Below are 27,455 nucleotides of genomic sequence, written 5' to 3' on the forward strand. Positions count from 1 at the left end.
GAGAATGGAAAAGGGGATGTGGAGGGAGCCCATGTGCCCACCTCGGGTTCCAGCCATGGCCTGGGCTCTGGGCAGGCGGCGCTTGGCAGCGTGACACCCAACACCCGGGGTGGGGGGGGTGCGCAGATGGGCGCTCTGCTGGGCTCCAGCACCCCGAGTTCTTGCCATTCTTCTCTCTCCTTTTCTTTCTTTCCCTTTCTCTCTCTCGCTCTCTCTTTCTCCTTTTGTTTTGTCTGTTACAATCTCTGATTTCCCCATGGTTTTCTCCTCCTATCCTAGAGTCATCGGCGGGATGGCTATTCCTTGAGACACCTGCTCTGCTGCCCTGAGACTCAGGAGCATTCAGGATCTCCTCCTGGATTTTGGAAAGCATCTTTCCAGATCTGCTAGCTAGGCAGTCCGCGTATTTTTACCAAATAACTGTTTTGCGCCGGACAGACTGTCAAGTACTAGGGATATAATGGTAAAAAGGTCAGCTGTGACCATTTATAGCCCGGGGTTGTTACTTGGGTCACCATGCAGGACAGATACCACATAAATGCAATTTCAAATGGACTGACAGACTTTCAGTTTTTCCTGGCAGGTAAGAAGTTTGAAAGTCACCACTAAATCCCAGCAACAAGTAAGAAGCCGAACAAGGTGAAAAGTCAACAACTCTTCTTAGATCCATTAGAGGAGTGAGGTCACAGGAAAAAGCCCTGCCGGCCCCAGACTGGAGGTCCTGATAGGCAAACAGAGAATCACAGGGCACGGGGCCGAAACCCTGGATCAGCAACCCCTTGGGGAACCAGTGTCTGGTTAGCAGAACCTGAGCTATAACTGAATTGAATTTCTGGAGGCTCGTGGCCCCTGGGTGGCTCAGTGGTTGAGTGTGTCTGCCTTTGGCTCAGGTGGTGAGATCGAGTCCCGCATGGGGCTCCCTGCATGGAGCCTGCTTCTCCCTCTGCCTGTGTCTCTGCCTCTTTCTTTGTCTCTCATGAATAAATAAATGAAATCTTTAAAAAAAAAAAAAAATGAATTGCTGCAGGCTCCATGTGGACAAGTCTGAGTTACAAAGTCCGAGGAGGCCCAGTCAGAGAGGGGCCTCCACACTTTCACCAGTGTTACCTCCTGGAGCTCTACCAGGTTCTCATAGTGAACGGCAGAGTCAAGTTCCCTTGTGCTTCCACTGCAGGGAGAGAAAGAAAGAACTGCTATGAAATAAGCCAGAGCACTCTGTTCTAGCAACGAGCTTACCAGAGCCTATCTGCTGGGGCTTTACCAGAGCCTAAGCAACTCCCATCCCCAGCCCATCCATCTAAGGAGCGGGAAGAGGAGAGTGAGAAGCACCTGTGAAGTGCACGGTCCAGAGGCACGGGTGCCTACAATACTGAGAGCTACTCTCAGCCTCTGGGACTGCTTCCCTCCCCAGCCTCACCACCACCACCGGACTCGAGGCCCACGTAGAGCACTTCCTTTTATTTACTACATCAGTCCATCAAGCACCACATCACAAATCTGCTGACAACTTTCTGAATGTAACCATATAAAATTGTCTTGAAGTTCTCATCAGTCTGAACGGCAGAGGTTGTAGCCAGCAACTCTGAAACATTTTTCTAATTAGTAGGGGATCATATCAGGTTGATTCATGCATATTTGAAATTGGCATTAATCTCATTCAAACATGTTTAATGAACAATCATTAAAATTTGATATAGGTAGACTTCACAAATCTGTTTCATTTTCTACAAAGGGATTGTGTGGATAAGATGTAACACAATACACTAGCTTTACTCTTTGGACCTGACAACATGTGATTGACATATTTAAAAGATTCTATCAGCCTAATGTTTAGAATTTTATTTATTTCTTTATTTTTAGTTCAGGTTGTTTTTTTATTTCCCCCCATGTTCATACACCCAAGTAATGAATCTCAGATTTTATATCCGATAAGCTGCTTATGTTGACATTGTGTAAGTGAAATCTTAAACCTGGGGAAATGGCTATGAACATAGGCAAATGTCTACTTAATATATTTCAGACATTTGGTTTCCAGAAAATACAGTTAGTCAAGGGAAGTGTATGTGTAGCTCTTGAAGTTATTTGACAAGAAACTGAATCGTGTAGCTCTTCCATCTTATTATACTCACTGTGTCTGCCCGTTCTTTGGTGCATCCAGCAATTAGAATGGGCCTGGATCTGGACATTCAGATGCAAGTGTGGCATTTGGGTTTAGCCTTATTTGTAAACAGCATGATCCACAAAAACCCATGTGAATAACAAAGGGAAGCAGACAGAGCTGTGTGAAGCTTTAATTAACGTGAAGCTAACCCGAGGATGTGCAAACTGTCAATTTCTTCCCGGCTGCACGGGAGGCAGTGGCTGATGTGTCAGCCCTGATTCAAGAACAGTTTGCAATCTCAATAAAGCAATAATCATGCAAAGATTGGTAGATATGAGAAGAGGTATCACAAATGATCACTCTTTTCTTAAGGATTACCCTCTGGGTGAAGAGTGAAGAAAACACGCTCATTTCCCCCAATTCCTTCCGTGCCAGATAAAATCATTAGACAAGATTAAAAACCCAGAGGGTGGAAATTGCTTCCCTGCAAGAAAAGTCTTTCCATTTCTCTCCAAGCCACCATGCTTCCCGCTGGTGTCCTGGGCAGCCAGCAGCCTTCCTGCCTCCCGAATAGCACAGTGCGATTCCTTTCTCCTTCTTTCTGGGTCAGAGAAGCTCCTCGGTCAGATCCAGCAGCCACCTCAGCTTGTTTTCAGTCCAGCAGACAGGGTTTCTGAGAACGTGAGTTAAACGGTTTTCTTTAAGTAAGCCCCTAGATGAGTAAGTGGTTTATTGGGGTGCCGGGGTAGGGAGGGTATAGGTTTTTATCTTTCCTTAGCATTGTCTATCTTCAGCCTTAGCGCCTTACTTTCATATGCACACATATACACACACAACACACAACAAATTAGAAAAGGATGATCTGGAGTTTTGCCGTCACCTCAATTGGTTGCCTATTTGCGTTGTTTACATCTGTGAAGGTTATCGGTGTTACCTAACTCAGTTTTCTCGATTTCCTCAGAGCATAAGGTAGGAGTGCAATTCCTTCCCCTCCTCGCCAGGTGTGGCCCTGTGATCTGCTGTGGCCAGCTAAGAGAATACGAGTGCCCCCCATCCCTTCCAGCGAGGAGCTTTGAAAGCCAGCATGTGAGCCAGCCAGCATTCTCTCTTCTTTCCTGCCAACAATGACCAGCATTTTTTTAGCTGGTGCTTGTTCTATCAGACAGGGTTCTGGGAGACAGGACAATGCAGAAGGGAAAATGGACTAGAGCACAGACAGGAAATACACCTTGTTTTTCTAAACTACTGAGATTTAGGGGTCACTTGTCACCATGGCTTAACCTTGCCTCTAGGGCTGATAGCAAAACCTCAAAAATCTCACTGACTTCTAAGAAATTCTCCTGTTTACACAGGCCTATCTTGGAACAGACTCCCAGAGACCAACACTTTATCTGTGTTCTGTCTTTGAACGGCATTGATGCAAGCATCCTGTCATGCTAGAGCCAGCACAAACTCCCGCTGGTTCCCATAACCTGCAAATTGCTTTGCAAAAGCTGCCCAAAGCTTTTGACATGAGGTCTGGGCTGTGCACCTCTGCAAAGGAAAAAAAGTCACTTTAAAAGTCCAGGCCTTTTGTTTTTTGAAACCAGCTCTTGGTCTTTACCCCTTTCCTACCTGAACGTACTCCCTCATCAATTCAAACAAGATAACTAGCCCATCGGACATTAATAAAGACATTAGGTAGCCTATCCATTTTAGGAAAATACACACTTAGTCATCCATTTCTCTACCTAACCATTCATCTGCCCCCACTTCCAGGAATTATTTCTGTTGAGAACAGCAGTTATTCATTTTCCATCCCCCAATCTTCCTTAGCTGAGCCATCTCTCAGCTCATAAGAGGGCGACTTGACGCACAACCCCACTCAGGAAGTGAATGGGCTCAGAACACGGGCATTGCTGCTTGGTTTGTCCCACATGCCCCTCTGCTGGGATTGCTCTGTCAGCAGCATCAGCTGCTGGCTTAAGATTCTCACCTTCCATCAGCTCACAAATAATAAGGATAGCATCTCCAAATGCAGCTTCCTACAAACTTTAGATTAACCTAAAGTTAAAAAAAAAAAAATCCAACTGATGATACCAGAACCTTCCCTCTCCCACAGCCTAAAAGAAAAGAAACGTAAGGCCAAAAACTATATAGTGATGTGGAAATATTTAAATATGGGATTTGCATGATAATGGGGGAATATATTGCATTTTTCACCATTCTACCTGCAAATGATTACAGAGCTGGATAATCATTTGCACAGCAAAAGCGAATCATATTTAGATTAAATCTGGAAGTTTGAAAGATTGATGGAAATCTTTCACTCATTTCCAAAACAAAGGCAATGAGAGATACCAGAACATGTCCTTAATAACTGGGGTGCATTTCTGACCGAAATACCTGAGCTTTTCATCTTCTGTCCGGGCCCTCGCTGCTGAGACAATCTGTAAAATGGATTAGATTATGCCGCCTTGTTCTGAAGACATTTCTATTCAGGAAAAGTCACACCTCCCTTCTGGTTAGGCAGCCCTTCTTTATGCTTCTCTGTGCTTTATAGTAAGTAAACTCACTACATGCATCTGCCTCTTATATGCTGCTCAGGAGGCATGGGGCCCATCTGACACCCTTATCAGTCTCCCTTATGGGCTTCCCAGCCTTTTTTCTACTCTTGGCTCACACTAAGCACATTCCCAGCCCAAGGCCTTGAAAACATGAGTTTCCTCTGCCGAGCACACACTGCCACTAGAACTTTCCATGCTTACTCCTTCCCCACATTCTTGTTGTTTCCTCAGAGAGGACTTTCCAACTCACTCCTTGCTCTCTCTCATTCTTTCACACTTGATCCCCGCCTGGTCTGCTGTTAGGCACAATACTCATGACTCCAAGCGTGTGTGCAAGTGTTCCATCATACCAGTCAATTCTCTGTCCACCAACGGGGTGTCCTACGACCAACACAATTCAGTTCTGACACTAACAACCCAGAGTTAGCAGTGGACCCCATAGGGTGACAGACTCCGTCCCACAGGACTGCCCTCACTCTGGGTGCCAAGTGCAAGTCCTGTGTTCTCAGGTTACCCACAGGTCTGCCCAACTTGTCTACAAATCTGCAGGTTCCCACAATGCCCCTCCTTTCAAGTTTGATAATTTGCTGGAATGGCTCACGGGACTCAAAAAGGCAGTTTACTTACTATCAACAGTTGATTATCAAGGACACAACTTAGGAACAGGCAGATGGAAGAGACTCATAGGGCAAGTCATTGGGCATGAGGTACAGTTTTTATGCCCTTTCCAGGTGCATTATCCTCCTACAACTTCAGTGTGTCCACCAGCCTGTAGAGGGTTCCATGGAGGTGAGAGAGAGAGTTATTATGTAGGCATGCTTGATCAAATCATTAGCCATTGGTCATTAACTCAATCACCAGCCCTCTCCCCTCCCCAGTTAGGGATTGGAGCTGAAAGTTCCAACCCTCTAATCACTCCTTGGTCTTTGGGGATCAGCCTACATCCTAAAGCTCTCTAGGGCTTCTTAGCCACTAGTCATCTCATGAGCATACAAGAGAAACTCTTACTCTGAAGAGCCCAAGGATTTTAGAAGCTACCTCAGGAAACAGGGACACTATTTTCTCTCTGACACTGAATGCAATGATATCACTTTTTTTTTTTTTTTTTTTTTTTTTATGATAGTCACAGAGAGAGAAGGAGAGAGGCAGAGACACAGGCAGAGGGAGAAGCAGGCTCCATGCACCGGGAGCCCGACGTGGGATTTGATCCCGGGTCTCCAGGATCGCGCCCTGGGCCAAAGGCAGGCACCAAACCGCTGCACCACCCAGGGATCCCAATGATATCACTTTTTAAAAATCCATTTCCCTGTTATTTGTCTTCCCCTACTAGAATGAAAGCTCATTCAGGACTCTGGCATACTCAGCTTTTGGTGCCAGCATCCTTGATGTTCTTAAGCTTGTATCTGTATCACCCCAATCTCTGCCTCCAGCTTCATGTGGACTTCTCCCCTGTGCATGTCTATGTGTCTCTTCTCTTCTTGTAAGGACACCAGTCATTATATTAAGGCCATGTCATAAAATAATATGGCCAGTTTGACCTCATCCTAACCTGTAAAGATGAGGGTCTTTTACATTTACATTTGTAAATGTTCTATTTCTAATAAGTGACATTCACAGATACTGAGGTTAAAGTCTTCAGATCTCTATTTGAGGAAGACAAGTCAAACCCAAATGAGTTGATTAGATTATTCACATAGAGCATGTAGTGCCACTTTAGGAATTAACTAGTCCTGGGATGCCTGGGTGGCTCTGTCAGTTAAGTGACCGACTGTTGGTTTCCACTCAGATTAGGATCTCAAGGTCATTGAGCTCTGCTTTGGGCTCTGAACTCAGTACTCCGCACAGTCTGCTGGCAATTCTCTCCTTCTCCCTCTGCCTCTCTCCCCTTTCTCTCTCTCTCTCTCTCTCAAATAAAATAAATAAATAAAAATCTTTAAAAAAAATAATAATTAACTAGTCCTTCTGGCTTTGGTATTGAATTCAGGCCACAAAGTGTCCCCTGGGGCCACAGGCAAAGGGGCCTTTGAATCAGATCTTTTTATCAAGAACCTCATCAATCTCAAACACATGGAGTTTTGGAAGGAACTGCAGTGGAGAGTCTGTGAAATCTGTATTAAGAGTCAGGGATGGGGATAAACAGAATACAAAGAAATATTCGGTGATAGAAAACTGTAAACATTAGTAAGGAAACTGGTATTTTTAAGAAGGCTAATGTGATGAGTCCAAATTTTTAACAGAACAAGCAAGTTTAATCTTTTTTTTTTTAAGATTGTATTTATTTATTCATGAGAGACACAGAGAGAGAGGCAGAGACACAGGCAGAGAGAGAAGCAGGCTCCATGCAGGGAGCCCGACGTGGGACTCGATCCCGGGTCTCCAGGATCACACCCTGGGCTGAAGGCAGGTGCTAAACCACTGAGCCACCCAGGGATCCCCGCAAGTTTAATCTTAACAGTAAAAATATATTTATCAAGTGCACACATTTCTGGAGCAGAAATGTGAGAAATGACCTCAGAAGCTCAAGCAGCAAGTGGCTATTCTCTATACCAACAAACAAACTAACTAAAACTGCATCCCAGTAATGCCAAAACCACCAGATAATAGTGTAAAAATTCAGTGAACAATATTTGCTCTATCTGATACCAAATATCCAATTGTCATGTGTTTGTTGTTGATGTTTTTCTGTGGAACTGACTCCTAGTTTGACCTGGTGTCATGCAGAGTGTATGATAAATTAGGGTTGTAGCCATGCCTCCTGGCTGTCCCATAGGACAACCAGGATCATCTTCAGTGCAACCAGTCTTTGAGGTTCTACCTTGACCTCACTGCAGACTGCAGAAGGCTTACTCTTTCCCTTCCCCACCCTGACTGCCATGGAAGGGTTGTGTGAAAAGCACCATGAAGACTACTCAGTTATCAGGGGAGTTGAGAATCTGCTGGAAAAATCAAATTCAGCAGAGGGTGTAAAGTCCGTGATTATTAAATGTGAACGTGTTCCACTCCTAAGCAAACTGGCAGCTTAATTTGAGACTCATGAGAAGTTACTGAGAGGACATGCCATCAATCTCTAAGATTCCTGTAACTAGAAGACCTTAGGAAAAGAAATGCATTTCATTTGGCTCAAACATGCATTCTCCAGAAATAAAGTGTATTTCCACATAAGGTAATGGGTGTCTAATTTTTTTAAATATACAAGCAGCAACTGTCTAGGATACTATAAAATGAAATCCTGTAAAATTGTGGGAGACAATCTCTCATGCTCCTTCCAACTCTAAAAACTGTGCAACGTTGAAGATTTATTTCAGTCCCAGAAGATTTCAAATACACAGATACTTCACATTCATTGAAAGAGAGATCAGAAAAGAATAACATTATAAATGGTACAGAGGGAATTTCATTTTTAAAAAATTTTTTTTATTTATTTATGATAGTCACAGAGAGAGAGGGGGGGGCGGCGGGCAGAGACACAGGCAGAGGGAGAAGCAGGCTCCATGCACCGGGAGCCCGACGTGGGACTCGATCCCGGGTCTCCAGGATCGCGCCCTGGGCCAAAGGCAGGCGCTAAACCATTGCACCACCCAGGGTTCCCTTTTTTTTTTCATTTTTTTTTTCATTTCTTTATTTATTTATGATAGTCACACACAGAGAGAGAGAGAGAGGCAGAGACATAGGCAGAGGGAGAAGCAGGCTCCATGCACCGGGAGCCCGACGTGAGACTCGATCCCGGGTCTCCAGGATCGCGGTACAGAGGGAATTTAATCATGGATCCAGCACAGAAAATGTGCAGCCGATTCTCTGAAACGAGGGTCTGAGGGAAGAAGGAGTGGTTGTCTTCACCTTCAGAAGCTGATCTGTCCAAACACATCCATTTCAGAGGGTTGCCATAGGACGGTGTGTCAGAGGAATCGAGGCATGCTGACCCTCTAAAAGAGCAATAGGAAGCTGTCCTTTCTTCAAGAGTTTATATATTACAGCCCTGGTTCTAAAATTGAGGAAGAGGGTGTCTGAATGGGATGGAGAAGGCAAACTGGATTTAACTCAGGAGTCTCTTTGAATGACATGTGCTCATTCTGTGGAAGAGGAGGATGGGAGGCAGATGCAGGGAGGGGTGATGGGGCAGGAGCATGTTTGAAAAGGTTCCTCAGATGATTCTAATTATCCTACCCATTTCAGAATCCTGCATACGAACTAGAGTAAAAATAATTCTCATTCTTTTCCATTTACTATTGTTAATGATTCTGCCTCCAAATTTGGCTTCACTTTTCCTATGGCCTGGGTTTTCTTCTGCGTGGTAGGCTGTTATGGAAATCACAGTAACAATTTACTCAGTAAAGCTGTGTGAGCCAAGCAGAAAGGATTTTTTTTCTCCCCCTCAATTTCAAAAACTCTACTAATTTGTGGTGATAACAATCTTTCACATCTTGAGAGTTTGGAGAAGAAATTCAAAAATATATGATTGCCAAAAAACATGGTAAATTCCCTTTTGTGTTGCTGCAGAAGTATGAATTTACCCCCAATCAGACCTCCCATGTTTAGGGACTTTCCTCAAACCTCTTGACTTTTTAAGATTATGAAATGTGCTCTGGGTACAACTCCCGTAAGTATCCACACCCTCCCACTCCATGAGAGAGACAGAACATCTGCTCCTCAGCTCTCTGGGAAAGTATATTTAATTATTAGATGCTTTTCTTTTCAAAATGGTGCTGGCTTTCTTTCTTCCTTCCTCCCTTCCTTCCTTCCTCTCTTCCTTCCTTTCTTTCTTCTTTCATTTTTTTTTTTTTTTGTCTCCAGGGCAAAAGCAAAATAAAATCAGACCTTTGATGTTTAAATCAGATAATAGCATCTGTATTAACACAAATAGCAGCTAATAGCATAAAAGTGTCTTCTATACTTGCCGAGAAGCAGGAGTGAGCATCAGGCATTGTTTTTTTTCTCAATATCCCAGCAGTGACTTTACCTTAGCAGGATTTAGAAGCCAGGGATGCTGAAAATGGGACAGTGGAGGAAGAAAGGAAGATTATGCAATCTTGCTGACATGATTATGAAAACTTGTAGAATCTTTTCCACAATGATCAGCTTTTGTTTCTCAATCCTAGCAGAATCTATCAGAAAAGTGTTGGGGGTGGGAGTGGAGACAGAGAGAGGAGACACAATACTGAGGGAGACAGGGAAAGAAACTAAGAATGTGAATCTTGCTCAAAAAACTTAATGCCTTCCACATCATGGTATAAAATGAGAAGCAGAGATTTCACTGGAATAAATCTTTACCAAAAAAAAAAAAAAAAAAGTCAAGCGAGTGTGGGTTTGGCATCACTCACACTTAATAACCAAGGAACGGTATTACCAGCTTTTGTAGAAAATTTTTTTTTGAAGTTTTATAATTTTCCTAGTGTCTTACTTGTTTTCAGGCTTCCTTCTTTAAAAACAAACCGAAATGAGCCAAAAAGAGTTTGCTTTTGTTTTAGCAAGAGCAGGAGAGCACAAAAGCTCCCAAGGAGTTGGATCACCAACTCGTTGTTGGTATGTTGATGGTATCGGGTGAACCACCTCGAGGGGAGACAGAGCTCGGCCTCCCCAGGTGGACACTCCGTGGGGCCACGGACACGTCAGGCCCCGGGAGGACTCGGGTTGGCGGGGCAGCGGGGTGTGCCCGGGAAGGGGTGCCTGCGCGGGGCTCCCCAACTCCGCCGCTCTGCCGACTTCCCAGGGGCTGGGAACTGCCACTGAGGCCGAATCCCTAAGAGGGGACCGTGTGTTTGCCAAGTTTCCTGGGTGAGAGCGCAGCCAGTGGGGGGCCCACCGGCTCGGACAGGGGCCAGGGGCCCAGGGAGTCAGCCCGGGGCACAGGCAGGGGATGCGGGGCAGGCGGGGGGTGCGGGGAGGTGAGGGGGGCGCAGTGCCGGAGGACCCCAGATGGCACCCAGTAAGGGAGGCAAGCAAGCATCGGAGCAGGAGCAGCGCTGGGCCCCCGCCCCTCCCCCACTCACCACCGGGGACATGAGGTGTTGACATGCATATGGTTGAGAATCAGCTGAAACACCCCCCTGCCCATCCCACCCCACTCCCGCCTTCCCCTCTCCCCCACCCCCCATCCCCTGCTGTTTCCCCTTCACAGACAGAAAGGGCCACAGCCTCACCAGAGGAGCTCAAGCAGCCCTCAGCCCTCCCACCGACCCTCGACCCTCTCCGGCTGCTGTCGGACTCGGGTTCTACCCAAGGCTGCCATCACGCCCTCGCTTGCAAGCCAATATTATGGTTTGCTTGAGCCCTCCCCTTCGGTCAGTGGTGGCCTCCGTGTCCCTAAAACAGCCGCATGAAGACACCGGTACTGTCTGTCCTCCCTTGTCCAGTCACCACCTCCTCAGTCCACACATCTCCTCGGTTCATTAGCCGGTGGAAATGTGAGGATCTTGCACACCCCAGTAAAGGGGGGTCATATGAGAGAGGAAAGGTGGGCTCCGGCCTTCCCTTCTAGCCGCCTCACCTCCCTGCTCGGGCTCCCGATGTTGACCCAGCTAGCTGCCCTGGCGGCCAGGAGCCCATGGTAAAATCTGTAGTGGTAATAGGTCAAGAGATAGATCTTTGAAAACCACAAGTTTCTCCCCAAGCCTACATTTAAGTGAATACGCTTGCACTAATCAGAAGTGAGGTTTTCCTAAGCAGAGGAAGTAAATAAGTGAGAGAAAACCGACTGTCTGGATGACAAAGGTTATTGTCTTCACCGGTCACCTTGTGTAAACTAAACTGCTCTGGGGGGACGATGTAAGGAGATTCCCCTCCATTCAGCAGGTTTTTAAACAGGACCGTTATGGAACGAATTATTCAGTGTAGAGAATCTCAAGTTAAACATACCTATGGACATTGGCCAGCAGGTCACTTCGCAATCCACAAAGATTCTTGTAGCTCTTTCTGGTGTTCCCAGATTTAGTAAGCCTCCATACATTTCTCCAAAGAGAGTTGGGGACCCAAGATAAAGAAAACAGTCATCAAAGAGTGACCCAAAACTTTGTTTTCTACTCTAAGCCGAACCCAAACGAAGGATTTGAACCCCAAATCAAGATAGTCCCGGAGTATCAGCCTTCTCCACCCAGAAGTATTTTCTCCTAAAGCCACATAAGTATATTGGAAAGAGGGTTCATAGGTTGAAAACATCTCATAAAGGTCATTATTAAGATCTGGAAATGGATTTTGTTGAAAGAAAGCTTTTGAAAAACAAACGATCCCAAGGGGTATGTAGAAGTGTTTTTGCACTAGAATCTTATTTTGAGGGGGGGAAAAACCCTTCAATGTGAATTGAGTTACCGTTCTAAGGCCAGAGTTTAATTTGTTGAAGGAAGCCAGATCCAGATTAAAACTAAAGCAATTCAAAATACAAATCTAAGAGATGAGCTCCTGACCGAACTCTCTATAAAAGAGAAAACCTAACACGTAACAGAAGCATCACAGTTACAAGCTATTCTTCCCAGAAGATGGAAAGAAAAATGGAGCAATAAACAGAAACAGAGAAATATAGGAGAGAGTAGGAAGCCAGAATATTCTGTTATCCATGGGCAGCTAGCTTGTCAATGTCTCACACTTCAACTGAATCCGAATTCTGAATGTATAAGTGAGATAGAATAATAACTCTTTGCTTGGGTGTTTGATATAGTCTAAAGCTTGTGAATATGGATTCAGAAACATCTGTCTTCCACATCATCTGTCTATGGCTCGCCTTAGACTAAAATCTTGGGTGGAACTAATAGTTCCAGTCATGCAAGCTGATGCCTCCAGGGGTAGGAGGTGAGAACACAGAAATATTAATACAGCCATCAGAGAACCGACTCTAAGCCAGCAGCTGACACTGTTTAGTCTCATTGACTTACGAGGACTGGGTAGTTTTAAAAGTGAATTATGAAAGTGGTTAAGGGCTAGCTTGAGGAAAATGTTGGCAGGTATCAAAACCAGACTGCTTGTGGCCACTTCTAAGATTTCAGTTGACATGAGTTTGTGGTTGAGAAGTCAAGAGGGCTCCTGAGGAGCGAGAGTTCAGCCCTTTCTAGTCTGGTGCCAAATCCAAGCAAGGCATGAAAACCAATTTTTATACAGTCAAAGGCACTGCCAGTATATAAAGTTTTATAATCTGATGTGTACTACACGATCCTTGCTGTTTAAATTTCCATCATGCTGAGAATGCAGAATGGAAGTCACTGAAGGAGGCGGGCAAGTCTAGACCTGCTCAGAGCCCAGGGGTTAAAAAGTTTATACGAATAATTACTTAGGCTTCAAGCCTGAATCATTCACTATCGGAATCAGGGCTGGTCCTAAAGAGAGAAGCCAGGGCAGGAGGAAGTCTGGAGAGAGAAGATAGCAGGTGGCCGCTCTCCGGGCTCCCACACCTGGGTGGTGGGGAGGCGGGGGCGGCCGAGCTCTTACAAATCAGAGAAGGGACAGGTATATGTGGCTTGGCCCTCCCAGCTCTCCTTCAAGCAGACATTCTACACCATCAATGCAATAATCTTCCCTCTTTTAGCTTCAGAGGCAGATTAGGTAAATGTGGCTACAACCAAAAACATATATATTGTGTTTACCAGAATTGTGCTTTCGTGAAACATTGATGTGCTAAAGGACATCATTTCAGGTGCCCTGATCATCCCATAGACAGAGCCTGAGAAGTGGAATGCTATAGAGTGGAAAAGCCCAGCCTTGGAGTCAGTCACTGAGATCATAGCCCATCTACAACACCTCCAGTGATGTGACCTTGAGCAAGTGTCTAAACCTCTCGATGACCAGAGTTTTCTAAGATCTGTCTTAGAAATGAAGAAAATAAGACAATCTACCTAATACAATAATCATGTGAGCATTAAAAGCAATGATTCATGTAAAGCTTTTCCTAGTGCTAGCATAGCGCTAGATGGTCCGTCTTTATGAAACCCTGTTTGTGCAATCCATAAGTGAGGTGGCACCACAACATTGGTTGTGAGCAATAAGGACTCCTCCCCACTTCTCTCCACCCTCTGAGCCCCGCTCTGAGCAGTGACAACTTTCAGCTTCTTAGCTGATCCTATCGATCCTTGCTTCCATCTTTCCAAATACTGTGACTAAATTCAGACCCGTTATGTCAATTCCTTATTAAAATAAGTGAGGATTTAACTCAGTTGTTCCAATATCCACACACACGATCTCTACCTCTCTGTTCCTCGACAGGCTTCAGTGCTATGTAATGACTTGTTGTCACGTATATGTTCCCAGCTGAACCACAATGTGAACTATGACATTTTGCCCTGTATCAATATGTATATTATATATATGAAATAATTGCCTCAGCTGGATTGGTTGGTTGGTTGGATTTGTTTCTATGTCTTGTCACTAAATTGACAGGAATGGAGGGCAGCTTCCTAATACAGCCATGTACATCAAGAATAGTGATATATTTTGAGTTATCTCTCTAGAGGCCCTCTCTCTTCCACACTGATTGGTACCCATTTTACTCTATACACAACTTCTGTTTTGTGCCTTTTCTTCATCAACCTGGGAACTTATTTTTTCTCTTTTTCTGTACCAGATACACACTTTTCCTGACCTCCTTTTCCTTTATTTATCCCTTTGTCTTACTAGACCAATCCTTTGGTAACTTCTGTAGAAAACATGCATGTTTTGAGACTCTGATATGTCCTTAAATATCCTCACTTTTGGGGTGCTTGGGTGTTTCAGTCGATTAAGCATCCAACTCTTGATTTTGGCTTGCATCATGGTCTCGGGGTCATGAGATCAAACTCCAAGTAAGTCTCCACACTGCTTGAGATTCTCTTCCCCTCTCCTTTTGCTCCCTCACTCCCAGCACATGCATGCAATCTTGCTCTCTCTCTCTAAAAAATTTCCTCACTTTTATTTGCTAATTTGACTTGATAAAGAATTCCAGGTTGAAAACATTCCTTCAGAATTTTAAAGATATTGTTATTTTTTTTTTCTAGCTTCCACTGTTCTAACGGAGAAGTCTGGTTCACACAAACTCAGTTGTGTGTGTGTGTGTGTGTGGGGGGGGGTGTTTGATCTGTTTTTTAATCTGTAGAAACTTCTTGGGGTTTTCTGTTTATTCCTTTTGCTCTGAAATTTCATAATAATGAGTCTTGGGTGTTTTATTGTTTGTATTTGTAATTTATTACTTTGAAACCTCAGTGTAAAAACTCACGTCCTTCAGCTTTAAAACTTTTTCTTGAATTATATCTTTGATAATTTTCTCCGTCTCTCTGGAATTCTTATTCATTCAATATTTTATTAACTGGATTAAGCCTCATTTCTTATCTTCTCCTTTTATGATAATAAAAGTTAACTTTGTTTCTTTCTTGCACATTTTGAACAATTTTCAACTTCTCTTTGCTTTTCTATTAAATATCTTATTTTAATTTTTCTGTATTTAATTTCCAAAGCTCTTTCCTGTTGCTGACTGCTCTAATTTTATAAATGCAGTATCTTCCTTCTCTCGCTGAGGATAATACTTATTGAGGCATTTGTTTTGCTTTAGTCTGAGTTTTCCTTTCCCTTTCTCTTTTGTTTTTGAAACTGTTTTCTCTCTTTTGGTTTGTTTTAACTTTCCACCTTTCCTGTTGGAGTCTCTCCTAAGGAATTGGTGATGCTTAGCTGTCACTCATATTCAAGGGAGAGGAACTGGGGCACTAATTTTAACCTCCATATGTCTCAGTGGAGTTTATGAACTTTGCATTCCAGTGCCAAATGGGGACCAGTCTTTTCACTGTATGGTCCTGAATATTGATACTGATCTTTTCTTGGACTAGTTTCTCCAGAAAGAAATCGTCCAATGTCCAGTTACTGCCAGGATGCTGGGACCTTTTCAGGGAAGTAAGACATACTCACCAGATGCCCTCCTGGCATTACTGTAACATGCCACATATTTAGCTGCCCTTGGTGAACAAGAATCTAGGTCCTCTGGTCTGGTTTCTACAGAGATTATGCCTGCTTCCTGCTCTGGTTGCCTGGAATAGTCACCCAGCTGGGTATGAGAAAGGGGAGACAGGGTTCTAACTGCTCCATAAACAGAATTTCCAGCCTGCTGAAATACCTTTCCTGCCAACTCTTGAGCCTGTCCCAGATTCTGTAAAATAATAAAGGGACTCCTCATTGTCATTCCTCTCTAACAAGTCTCTTCTGAGTCTCCCTCTCTGCTTCCCATCTTCTGGAACTTCATTTATTCTTCTAGTCTACTCTTTGTTCTCTCTTATGCTGTTTGTCCTTTGGTCTTAAGCCTTTTAAAGTTATTTACGGTCAGCTTTGAAACACTTGGCAGGGAAAACAGGCAGCCATGTGTATTCAGTCTACCATGGCATTTAAAAATGTTACATATTTTACTGTCATTGTTCTTAATACATAACAATATTATTAGCTAATGTTACTATTATAATAACCATTGCTCATGTCCTCTGGTTACCGTGAATATGAAGAAGTTAAAATAAGGAAGTACGGTTGGTGAAAAGTAAAAACATGGACATGTTTTGCGTATCTCAGCCTGGCTCTGAATAGCTCAGCAACGGAAAATTCTTCCTCCTCCCTTTTGACTAAATTGTACCTTTTTCATGGCTTTCCCCAAGCTTTCTGGCTTCTTCTCCTACAGTAATTTTCAGTAGGCCCCCTGACTACATTTTGACCTCCCAGTAGCCTTCTGGTTCCTTGAAAGTCCATCTTTTACAGACTCCCCTTAGCATTTCCACATCTCCTTCACCTGCTTACTGCAGATCTCCATCATTTGGCTCACAGATCACTGACCCAGCAAGGCAGAATTGAACTTCAAATTAAGTCCTTTAATTGTGGCATGTGTTCCTGAGCTCCCTAGAGAAAAGCCTCCACATGGGAGTGAAATTATAAAAGAAGAACAAACTATTGCTTTTCAAAACATTTCCAATAATTCTGCAAGCAAGCAGTGAAGGAAAAGTTGGCATATTATCCCTGGAGAGGTGAGAACCCAGAATGTTCTGTGACCTGAGGTTGTAGATAAAGTCCCGCACTGAGGTCTCATAGAGCTCAGCAGGAGACCTCCCATCTGCCCTGGATTGTTCGAATGGGGAGGGGTAAGGATGACTTCTCCCCTTCCTAACTTGGAGTTGTTTGGTGGGACAAGCCAAAATCCTTCTTTGCCTGGAATATGAATTACTGGCAATGCCCCCACAGACCTTTAGATACAGGGACTCAAATTTCTGAAGAAATCTTCACTATTCAATTCTGTTTCCATCTCTCTCTCTAAGTACTGCATAATCATGTTACAGAGAGAACTGGAATTCTGCTGCAAGTGAGATCTCTGCTCTGTAGAATGTTTCCCTTGACTTAGAATTCTACAGCTTATTTATTTATGTATATGCTACAGAGATGGAAGTGCTCTAAAAAAGAATTCTATGCTCTAAAACCACTGGTTTTAAGCAGAAGCTCTCAGCCCTGGAGTGAAAGGGCAGAGAAAAAAAAATGTAAGGAAATGACAAAGATACAACCACAAAGCACAAGTGCAGAGCCTTGAGGTGACATATGCAAAAGAGTAATTATTTGGCAACTTCCTTTCTACCAAGAAACAATATACTGTAAGATCAAGCTAGGGAAAATATACAGTTAATCATGCAGCATGTGACTCAGGTTAAATAATGGAATAACTTAGGTAAAGATGCTATAGTTGGCTGAAAAGCTCTGAATGGCAATTGTTTAATACAAAAGAAACACTGGCAAAGTCTCAAGTTAGAAATCCCTGGTTGATTGAACTCTCCATTCCCACCATCCCTTAGCAAACCTCCCAGTAAGCTGAGGAGGCTTGCCAGGGCCACAGAATATTTTGGTTTCATGGAAGATTGTTTATCTTGGCTGCTAAAATTCCACATGTCATCTCTTACCTTCTCTTAGGTTGAAAAATACTCAGCTCACAGACGAGATAAGAGAAGTTGCCCTTTGGAATGAAATAAAGAAAATACGCTTTGATTTACCAGATACTTCATAGGATGAGTAGAGACTTGCATATTCCTTAAATGTCTGCTTACGTCTGTTGCTTCCCCCAACTTTAGCCACCTCCAAAACAGGTGTTAGTAAGACTCATTGATGGGAATTTATACCAGTCTCGGACCATTCAGAATATGACACTTTTCTTTTTTCATAGAACAGTCTCTTTTGCCCAATCATAATACTGAGTTAATTATAATTTCCACCATCAATACCCAATTGTGAATAAAGTAATAAAAACAACAGAGTAGTTTATCACAGAACTGACTTTCAAATAATTCTTTCATCTACATTTTTTTCCTGGTAAATATAGGACCTTGGTAATCTCTGTAGGAAAATTGAAGTGATTTATGTAGAAGAAAATGTGAGCTGTTTAATCAGTTGGGGGAAATCATAACCACTGAAACAAAAAAGTGACAATCTGTGGGGAAGATATTTAACTAACTACCTCTTGTTAAAAATGCCAACATGGCTGAAGATCCTATATCTTTTCATAAGTGGTGACTGTAGGGTATTTTAAAGCTTGCACCACCCTCGCAAAGATGCAGCTGCTGTGCTGTTTTTCTTGGCAAATGTTGCAATCCTTTGTGGGTACTGAATAAACCTGAGCTTCGAAGCTGAGCAACTCTAGAACCAGACTGCTGGATGGTTCTCCTGAGAGTTCAAATATTTGAGTAAAAAAATATGTGTAAAACTCACTTCTTGTTTGGATGCAAGGAAATATGGACACTTAACCAGGTGTGAAAACATGGCTGAGCTTCTGTAATGTAGTGTTGGGTATCCCTCGTCTCCCGGGACAATGGGAATGAGCCTTCCCAGGCCACTCTTGGCAGACAAGCTCAGCTCCCCAGCATGCACTAAGAAGTGACCATCTCTACTTTGTTGACCCGTTTCCTTGGGGCCTTCAATTAGAAGCACATTCCTTTTCTCCCTTTACTGTTTTCAGGTTTAGTCCAGGTCAATAAGCACCTGAAGCTTTTTGGACAGCAAATAATAAGCTTAATCAGCCTCCTGATGAGTGAAAATGCTCTCGGAGTCTTCCAGCACTTGAGCCTTTGGCATTTTCTCATTCAAGATAAGCCTAGATAATATCTGGGATCAAATGTAGTTGATGAGGTTTGAAGTGCCCAAATGCTTACTTCTTTTTTTTCTTTTAAAGAGAACTTAGCCCTATTTCACTCAAGAAAGTAGACTATTAAGTACATGGTTTCCTCACCAAAAATTTCTGTTTTTTAAAAAAGTTTTCTTTTGAACAAAAATACAAAAGTGGCAGAAATTTCTGCAATAAAATTAGTCACTCATGGGATGCAAAGAGGCTAGGAAGAGAATATTTTAACCTGGCTAACAGCCACCGTACACTATATCTGTAGAAATTACTAAAGTCTTTAATTTGAGGAAGGCTGATAGAAAGAAAAGAATAGTTTCATAGAAATAAAAACAATCCATTAACAACGCAAGGTGGCCCTTTCAGAAACACCGCACCCATGACTTTCTTTGGTAAATTAACTTAGTTTGAGTTACCTTCGTAAATAAAAGAATGCCTTAAACATTTTATTTTTACCCATAGTTAATAAAATTAAATCCATATTTCTAAGGTGGTTTTTTTTGTTCTCTCTATCCTTCTGTATACTAGGTGGTCCCAGGATCTCTGCATGATTCCTCACACAGATGGCTTGTAGGAGACCATCACTTTTCCTGATTACTACGGTATCATTCAGTGCACTGGACTCATCGTCCTTTCGAGATGTATTTTATGCCATCGCTCATTGTTAATGGATAGATGATAACAGGCTTAAATTAAATACATTCCTCGTGGGCAGCCCCGGTGGCTCAGCGGTTTAGCACTGCCTTGGGACCGCAGTGTGATCCTGGAGACCCTGGGATCGAGTCCCATGTCGGGTTTCCTGCATGGAGCCTGCTTCTCCCTCTGCCTGTGTCCTTGCCCACCCCCCCTTCCCTTTTTGTGTGTGTCTGTCATGAATAAATAAATAAAATCTTAAAAAGAAAATACATTCCTCGTGAAAGTCTCCTTTTTCTAGATATGGTCTCTAAGGCTCCAGATGGATCAAAAAAGGATGATCTGAGTCAGCCTATTAAAAGAGGAACTTGTTTCAGTAAACCTGACAACAGAGCCATCTGCCCAGAGGAAACACTTTCTGTGGCACCGGACTTGCATTGTCCTTGGCCAGCTACTCCTTTCAATTTTTGCTGCGGGCTTGCAAGCATGACTTCTACCCGAGCCGCTTTCCTCTGCCGGCCTCTGATCCCCCACAGTCCAAGACTCCCCGTCTGCTCTGCACATGGCCGAGGCTTGCCCAGCAGCATGCCAAAGAACGGTCTCCTCCTAACTGCTTCATAATGACGGTGCAAGTGTGTTGTCATAATGTAGTGGTTAATCAGGTCAAAGTGGAAGTCATCTCTGTGGCACCAGGGGGAAAACTGAGGAATGACACATATTCTTCCCACAATCTGCCTGCCAACAGACCTTGGAGATAAATATAAAGTGAGTTTGGGTTTCAGACAAAGCCAGGGAGTGCTGGTTGGAGAAACAATGCAGCTCACGAAGTCTGAAGTCCCCTCAAATAATAATGCTTCAATTCAGATAAATTTAACGTATTCAAAACTAGATATTATAGAAACCCAGAGAGAAAAAAATAAGATGACTTCTGGCTAGAAAGTTGAAAGACTGTCTGAAGAAGGTAGCACGTAAGCAAGATTTTGAAGATGAGGCTGAATGTGGGCTCCTCACCAAAGGGTGTGGGAAGGAGCAGTAGCAGCCAAGGCTGGGGCAGAGGAGGGAACTGGTGTGGTGAGCAAGGAGCAGAGAAGCCAGAAAAGCAGCTTGAAGGCCCCGCCTTTGTTGGTCTGACTTCCACACCCAGGCAGGTAGACTATTCTGTAGACAAAAGAGAGTCCTTAACGGCTTCTGAGCACGGGATTGCCATAATCAGAGCATCGTTCTCGGGAAAATGAATGTGGCCATGGGAGTGGATTGGGTTGGAGAGAGGAAGGACATAAAGCAGATGGCAGCTAGGTGATCGGAGCAGTAATCCTCAAGTGAAGCGAAGGGCTCAGTCATGGGTGACAGTGGGGTGCTGGGAATGGGGGGCAGCTGGGAGAAACAGAACACAGGATGGGCTACAAAGACCTGGATATGAGCTGGCCCTGAGGGAGAAGGAGGCAACCATGAGGCCATGCTGAGGCTATGAGGCCATGTGACCAGGATGGCTCTGTCACTGAGGACTGTCACCGGAACTTGTTGGAGATATATTTCACTTAAAGGAACATCCAGGCATCCAAGTCCAGCCTTGAAGATGGGGGACTGCGGGAGGAAAAAGAGTTGAGAGCCAGAAATGGCAATGAGGCAGGGGTCTGTGATCACGTGGGACCCCAAGACAACTGACATAGTGTTGCTCGCTTAATCAGTATCAATAAGTATCAGTTAATTAAGTGAATGAGAGTAGAAAAGGGGAGAAATATGTCAATATGTATTTATAAGCCCTGCTTGTAGCAAAGATTGAACTCAATGGTATTCAGATACAGATAAAACCTGAAAAGTATGAAAGACCTGAGGAAGCAGGTGCTCTAAAACGCTGAAATTGAGAGTATTTCTGCCATCTAGAATTTGCTTAATAAAATAAACATACCATGATGTTATTGTATCACAGAGCAGAACTTGCACTAATGAACTATAGCAACCACTCACAAAATGCAAGAATATTTTTTAAAGTGCCAAGAATACTCCTTTGCTCAATAAATTATGTAATCCAAATGAACCTATGGCATTCTTCTAAAGTAGTGAAATTTCTGAATTTGAGAATCCCAGCACCCTGCTGCCAGAAGTGGCTCATTACATAGGAAGTCCAATAGTTTGAATCTCTCAGTGAGAATGATGCTTCTGTTCATCAACCATTATAAATTGTTTTGTTTTGTTTTGTTTCTCCCTCCTAAACTAGCAGCATGTTAAAGCAGCTAAGTTGGAGACAATGGTTATTTCTCCAAGCACTTGATTTGTTTTCTCCTCTCTCATTTCTTGAGAGTTTGGGTGCTCATGGAAGATAAGTGTGTGTACTTGTCCAAAAAATTGTCAGCAACAGAAAAGAAATGGGAATGGTGTGAAGATTATCCATTTGTGTTTATATAGCATCCTTACTTGAAAGAGCTGAGTATGATCTTTGAACTATTTCATTACACCAGAATATGTGGAAAATATTATGGTAATCATGGTTTTTTAAAGATTTTATTAATTTATTCATGAGAGACACACAGAGGGAGGCAGAGACACAGGCAGAGGGAGAAGCAGGCTCCCTGCAGGGAGCCCAGTGCAGGACTCAGTCCCAGGACCCCGGGATCATAACCTGAGCCGAAGGCAGATGCTCCACCACTGAGCCACCAAGGCATCCCTATGGTATTCATGTTATACATTTTTTAGCTTGGTCAATAAAACTTTGTGTATGCTACCAATAAAGAGTATTACTAGGATGTCAACTTTTAAACCTGAGTCCTCTTTGGTCAGTTCCTTTCTAAACCTCCATAATGAATACATCATCTGAAATAATTTGCACTAAAGTTCTCTTGGCTGCAGAACTAAACAGGATTAATAATTTGAAGAATCGTGGTCTTTCATTTTTGAAATAAATAATTTCACTATAGAAGTAATAGTGGGGGATGGAGGTACAAAGGAGGGAGTAAGCTGGGTAAGCAGAGATGGGAGCTGCTTTGCCATATGCAAAACAGCTCTTACTTATAAACAAACAAACAAACAAACAAATAAAAGAGAAAAAGGGCATTCCAATTCTGTCAGTGGAGTCCAGAAATTTCTGAGTTACTCCTCACCTTTTCTCAAGCCAGCCGCCAAGGATAAGGTAAAATGAGTTCCAACTAATGAAATTCATCAATTATTTGTTAAAGCAGGAGTATCTTTCAATTTCGACATTCTTTTGTGTGGTTCTCAAACAAGTTGGCAGCGAAGGCATTTAAAAGACCTCTCAGCCACTGTTTCCTCCTTGCCACAAACCCTGAAAGGAAGGAGGAGACGGGGGATGAACCTTTCTGCCTTCCTGGTCCACTGAGGGATTTCCCCACAGGCAGATGGTAGCAGAGACGGGATCAGTTGCTGTTTTGAAAAAGGAGTTGACAAAATACAGCTCAGACACCCTTCCATTTAGTCCTCAGATATTCATGGAAAGCTAGTTTTGTGAGGGATTCAAAAATGAATAAAATGCAACTCTTCCCTTCAGAAGACTAGGTCAAGGGAGGAATTAGGGAAACTGCCCATTGGTTGCCACCATTGGAAATAGCAGGCCAGGGGGACTCTGCTCAGGGCCCTCTGGGCTATTGCAGTCCTCCTACTACAGCCTCTTCTCAGCCTAGGTGAAGTGACAGGGCAAAAGTGTGAATTACCTCGTTCATGTTGGCCCCACTCCTTTCTCTCCTTCCAGTGCTGCTTGCTGTCCCTGCCCTAGCCACGTCAGAAACACTAGCATCTAGCTCACACCTCCCTCCCTCTCTCTCTCTCTAGGTAAAGGGTCTGAAGTCAACCATTCAATGAGAGCTGCCATACATTTCTCTTGTGATTAGAGCACAGCAGTCAGTGCATCTTTCACAAGGGGTAGTCACTCTAACTTAAGGACGCTGATTTTCTGGCATGACTTACCGAGAGCCAGGTGCTCCATTACTTTAGAGCCACCACCGCCTCCAACCCTGGCAAGAACTTAAGTCCCAGTGATGCCTGCATTCAAGACTTCTGTCTTAGTCAACTTGGGCTGCTGTAACAAACCACCGTGCTGAGTTGTTTAAACAACAAACATTTATTTCTCACACTTCTGAAGGTTGAGAAGTCTGAGATCAAGATGCCAGCATGGTCAGGATCTGGTGTGGGCCATCTTCATGGTTTGCGCATCAGCCATCTTCTTGCTGTGTCCTCCCATGGTGGACAGCAGAGAGAAGGAAGCTCTTTCATGTCCCTTCTTTTGAGGTCTTTAATCCATCACATGAGGGCTCCACCCTCAAGACCGGCTGACCTCCCAGAGGCTTCACCTTCCAGTATTATCAAATGGGGTTTAGGTTTTCTCCATATGAATTTGGAGAGGATACAATCAGTCTACAAGCAGCTCTGTTGCTACTGAAGCTATTTCACAAATTGTGAGCTGGTTGGTGGGGCAGCAATTTTGGAGAGAAGGCCCTTCCTGATCCCTGGAAAATCAGTTTATTCACATGAGCACATCTATCGTTCAACCTCTGAGCCTGTGCTATCCTGCACTATTATTATGGTACCCAGTAGCCACCATGGCCGTTTGTATTTAAATTAATTAAAATTAAATGAAATTTAAAATTTAGAGTTTCAATCACTATAGCCATATTTCAAGAGCTCATCACCTTGAACAACAAAGAACATTTCCATCTTTGCAGAAATTTCTGTGGGACAGCACAGCTCTGAACCAATGTTCAAACCATGGCTGAGGTTCACTTTCAGATGTGAAGTTCACAGAGCGGCAATTTAACTATTTATATTAAAAAATCGGCCACAATAAAAAATTTAAAGCATAATTATGCAAGACAATTTATTCTCCCACACACAAAAGGACCAAAGACAACATTTTTCATCATCAACCAAAGAAAGAACATAAAATCTTCCTAGAGACAGTAAGGATTGAAATGAAATGAGTAAGAGAAGAAAACAGCTTATCTTTTCAACAGGCTTAGTCTTTGGAGATCTATGTAACAAGGTGCTTCATAATTATAATAATCCTCACACAGTACTCTAAAATGCACATAAATATTTTAATCTGTATATTGTTGCTTCAGTGTCTAATAAAAACACATATAGAAAGCCTGCAGGGTTAAAATTTGATACATCATACACAAAGCAAGAGACAATCCCAGCCAATCAGTTAATGGGGCTGTGAGGTACAAACCCCAGGAGCAGAATGGGTAGCCTTCAATACAAAGAAATGTCATATGACAACCATTCATAAAAACCCTGCTGGTATTCTAGCAGCAGGGGAACCTTGTTTCTCCTCTTAAATCCCTGGTTGGTGCTCTCTTGTTGGCAGCAGAGTAGTAGCTTTCCCAGACCCAGGACTCTCTTGGCCCTTTGATTTCTGTGGGCCTTCTCTGCAGCTTGCCAACAGCCTGACCAGTGTGGGCTAAATAGGCTGTGAAGGTTGTAGAAGGTAGATACGTGAATTGCAAGCTGATAAGATTTTGAGAATAACCAGCTTGCGGGCTAAACTTCAGAAAGAAACATATTTCCATTTCTGAAACCCCAATCCCAGTCTGGGTCCCCTCTCTATTTCCAATCCATTGCTTAATAGAATGACAAAATGCAGAAGTCCACAAGGGAGGAAGCCAAGCATGAATTCTATAGGACTTTCCTGTCCCTTCCTCCTTGCTTCACCTGATTCCCAAAGCCAACTCCCCTTCCCCAGGATGACTCACACTGAGGGCATTTTACTACTCATTGACACACAGAAGCAGTTTCTCCACTTTGAGTATGAGCTAAAATACAACCCAAAGATCCTCGGTTGCCCTACATGTACCCCCATATCACACTAACTCTCCTGGTGGCCCCTCATGAGACCTGGAGAGTGAGCATTCACAACTGCAGCAGTCAATACATATTTATGTGCTCCTCATGGATCCAAGCTCCTTGCTTTCAGAAAGCCTCAAGAAAGAAGAACTCTCTTGTCAAAATGCAAAAATACGAGAAAGGAGAATTGGCATATAGTCACCGAGGACTTAGCCATTGTTGGCTGAGGATCTAAAGTGGACAGCATGAAGTAGGGGTTTGAGGGGCCCAAGGAGGCCATACTTGAGTGGAATGGCCATGGTAAGACATGGAAAGGAGAAAGAGAAAGACCATGAAGGTCATACTTGGTGTAACTGTGGTTATATGTGTGGCTTGGGTTCCCCTCCATTTCACCATCAAGAAGCTTCTGGGGGTTAGTTACAAGCAAGGGTCTTTTCCTTCCTTTGTTTCCCCCTTTGGTTTTATTCATGATTTCCTCAAATACTTAAACACGTTTCTACCAAAAGGGTTACACTCAGAGCATCCAATAATTCTCTGTAATTCACACGTTAATATACAACTGCTATAGACACAATATTTGTACCTCTCCAAAATTCATGTTAAAATCCAGCCCCCAGTGTGATGGTATTAGGAAGTGGGGGTCTCTGAGAGATGGAGTAGGTCCTGAGGGTAGAGTCATATGGCATGGGATTAGTTGCCTTATAAAAAGGGCCTCAGGGAGCTCCCTTGCCCCTCCTTCCATGTGAGGCACCAAGAAAGTAGCCATCTATGAACAGGAAGCAGGCTTTCACCAGACACCAAATCTGTCAACACCCTGATCTTGGACTTTCCAGCCTCCAGAACTGCGAGAAATAGATTTCTGTTGTTTATAAGCCACCCAGTCTATGGTATTTCACTATAACAGCCTGAATGGACTAAGAAAACAGCCCTAAACCAATAAACCTCCCTCTTTACCATACTCTACTCATGACAATAAGTAGCACATCATCTGTGGTATCAGCTTTGAGATGGCTTTCATGCTCATGAGGAGAGGAGTCAGGACAGAACCAATTGGTTGGGAGATACCCTAAGCACTTTCTTGTCTTCTGGGCTGGATAGGAACATTGTATTGAGAAAGATAAACAGGACTGAGCATGTTTCAAAGCTTGCAGGCAGAGGTAGGTAGGATCAGCTACAGAGCTGCTCTATGACTCCAGTAAGATGACAGTTTTAATTGCACTTGGTGGATGAGCTAATTATGGTCAGAGAAAGTTAGCACTGGGGTTGCAATGAACGACACATTTTTTCTGGGAAACACAGCACACAGGTGACATCCTTATGCAATTTGAGTGTTTCTTCAAGAGTTTGGAAAGATATTTAAACCACAAGAGTTCAAGATAAAGGGGAAAGAAAAAAAGAGTATCTGTGTGTGACTGTGAAGGTTGAGTGGTGAGCAGGATGTGGAGTTCAAAAGAGGTAGAATAATGGTTCACAAAAGGCAGCAATAAGTGGGAAGAAGCAATTAATTGGATCAGTCTGTTTAGGTTCAAAACAGCCTGATAGAAAGAAGACGTAATATCCTAATTCCGGAGTTAGGATCCCAAATCCTCCATATGACTAATAATTAAAGCCAGCTCTTAGGAAATAAATTCTTGAATTTGTATATTCAAAAAAGGGGATACAGTTAGCCCTTTGACCTTACTCCATATTTTCTTTTAGTGGGTAAATTCTTTAAGATCTTCCAGAAACTGTTTGGAAGCACTCTATTTAACCATGACCAATTTGAGGTCCTAACGAAAGGCCCAGGAAACAGCCTTTGCTTCAAAATGTCCAGCCACAGCCTACACAACCCCCAGAATTCGCTTTTGAAGATTCAACTTGTTAGCCTCAGCATGTACATCAGGAAGGCTTACTGACAATACTGTTGGCTTTTCTATTTCTTTCTCCACTTGGTGACCCTGCACTCATCCTTGAAGGCACACATATACATACGAATGCGACCAGGAGCTTTGGCAGGAGCAAGAGAACTAGTTCCACTACAGTGAGCAGTGGTGAAAAACAGGCCAGTGGTTTGGCTCTCAGAATGGAAACCAGATGCACCTCCCTCCAGTTCCTCTTCCCCACTCTTACCTGGGCAGAATCCTGGGCTGCCAGAGGAGGAATGACCATTGTCTCTGTCAAGAGTTACTAGCACGACTGTGCTCAGTGTAGAAGATGATTTTCATGCTGTTTTTAATCTGGGTAATGACCCCGCCTTCACCTTCACTCGACCTTGGCGAGTTATCCAAATGTGTGGCTAAGAACAAAATAAGTGACAAAAGACCATTGAAGT

At 43.4% G+C, this 27,455-nt stretch overlaps 2 long non-coding RNA genes across 2 annotated transcripts; one reads left to right on the forward strand and one right to left on the reverse strand.

Annotated features, from left to right (window-relative positions):
- On the forward strand, positions 1-1,649 carry LOC140633146 (uncharacterized). Its single transcript, XR_012030740.1, has 3 exons — positions 1-118; positions 280-471; positions 584-1,649. It is a non-coding gene; the product is annotated as an uncharacterized lncRNA (long non-coding RNA).
- LOC140633145 (uncharacterized) lies at positions 1,612-27,455 on the reverse strand. Its single transcript, XR_012030739.1, has 6 exons — positions 27,254-27,455; positions 22,450-22,631; positions 17,511-17,563; positions 11,500-11,592; positions 5,275-5,416; positions 1,612-2,774 (listed from the first exon to the last, which is right to left on the reverse strand). It is a non-coding gene; the product is annotated as an uncharacterized lncRNA (long non-coding RNA).

The sequence above is a fragment of the Canis lupus genome, chromosome 5 (genome assembly GCF_048164855.1).
Source record: "Canis lupus baileyi chromosome 5, mCanLup2.hap1, whole genome shotgun sequence".
Taxonomy (NCBI): domain Eukaryota; kingdom Metazoa; phylum Chordata; class Mammalia; order Carnivora; family Canidae; genus Canis; species Canis lupus.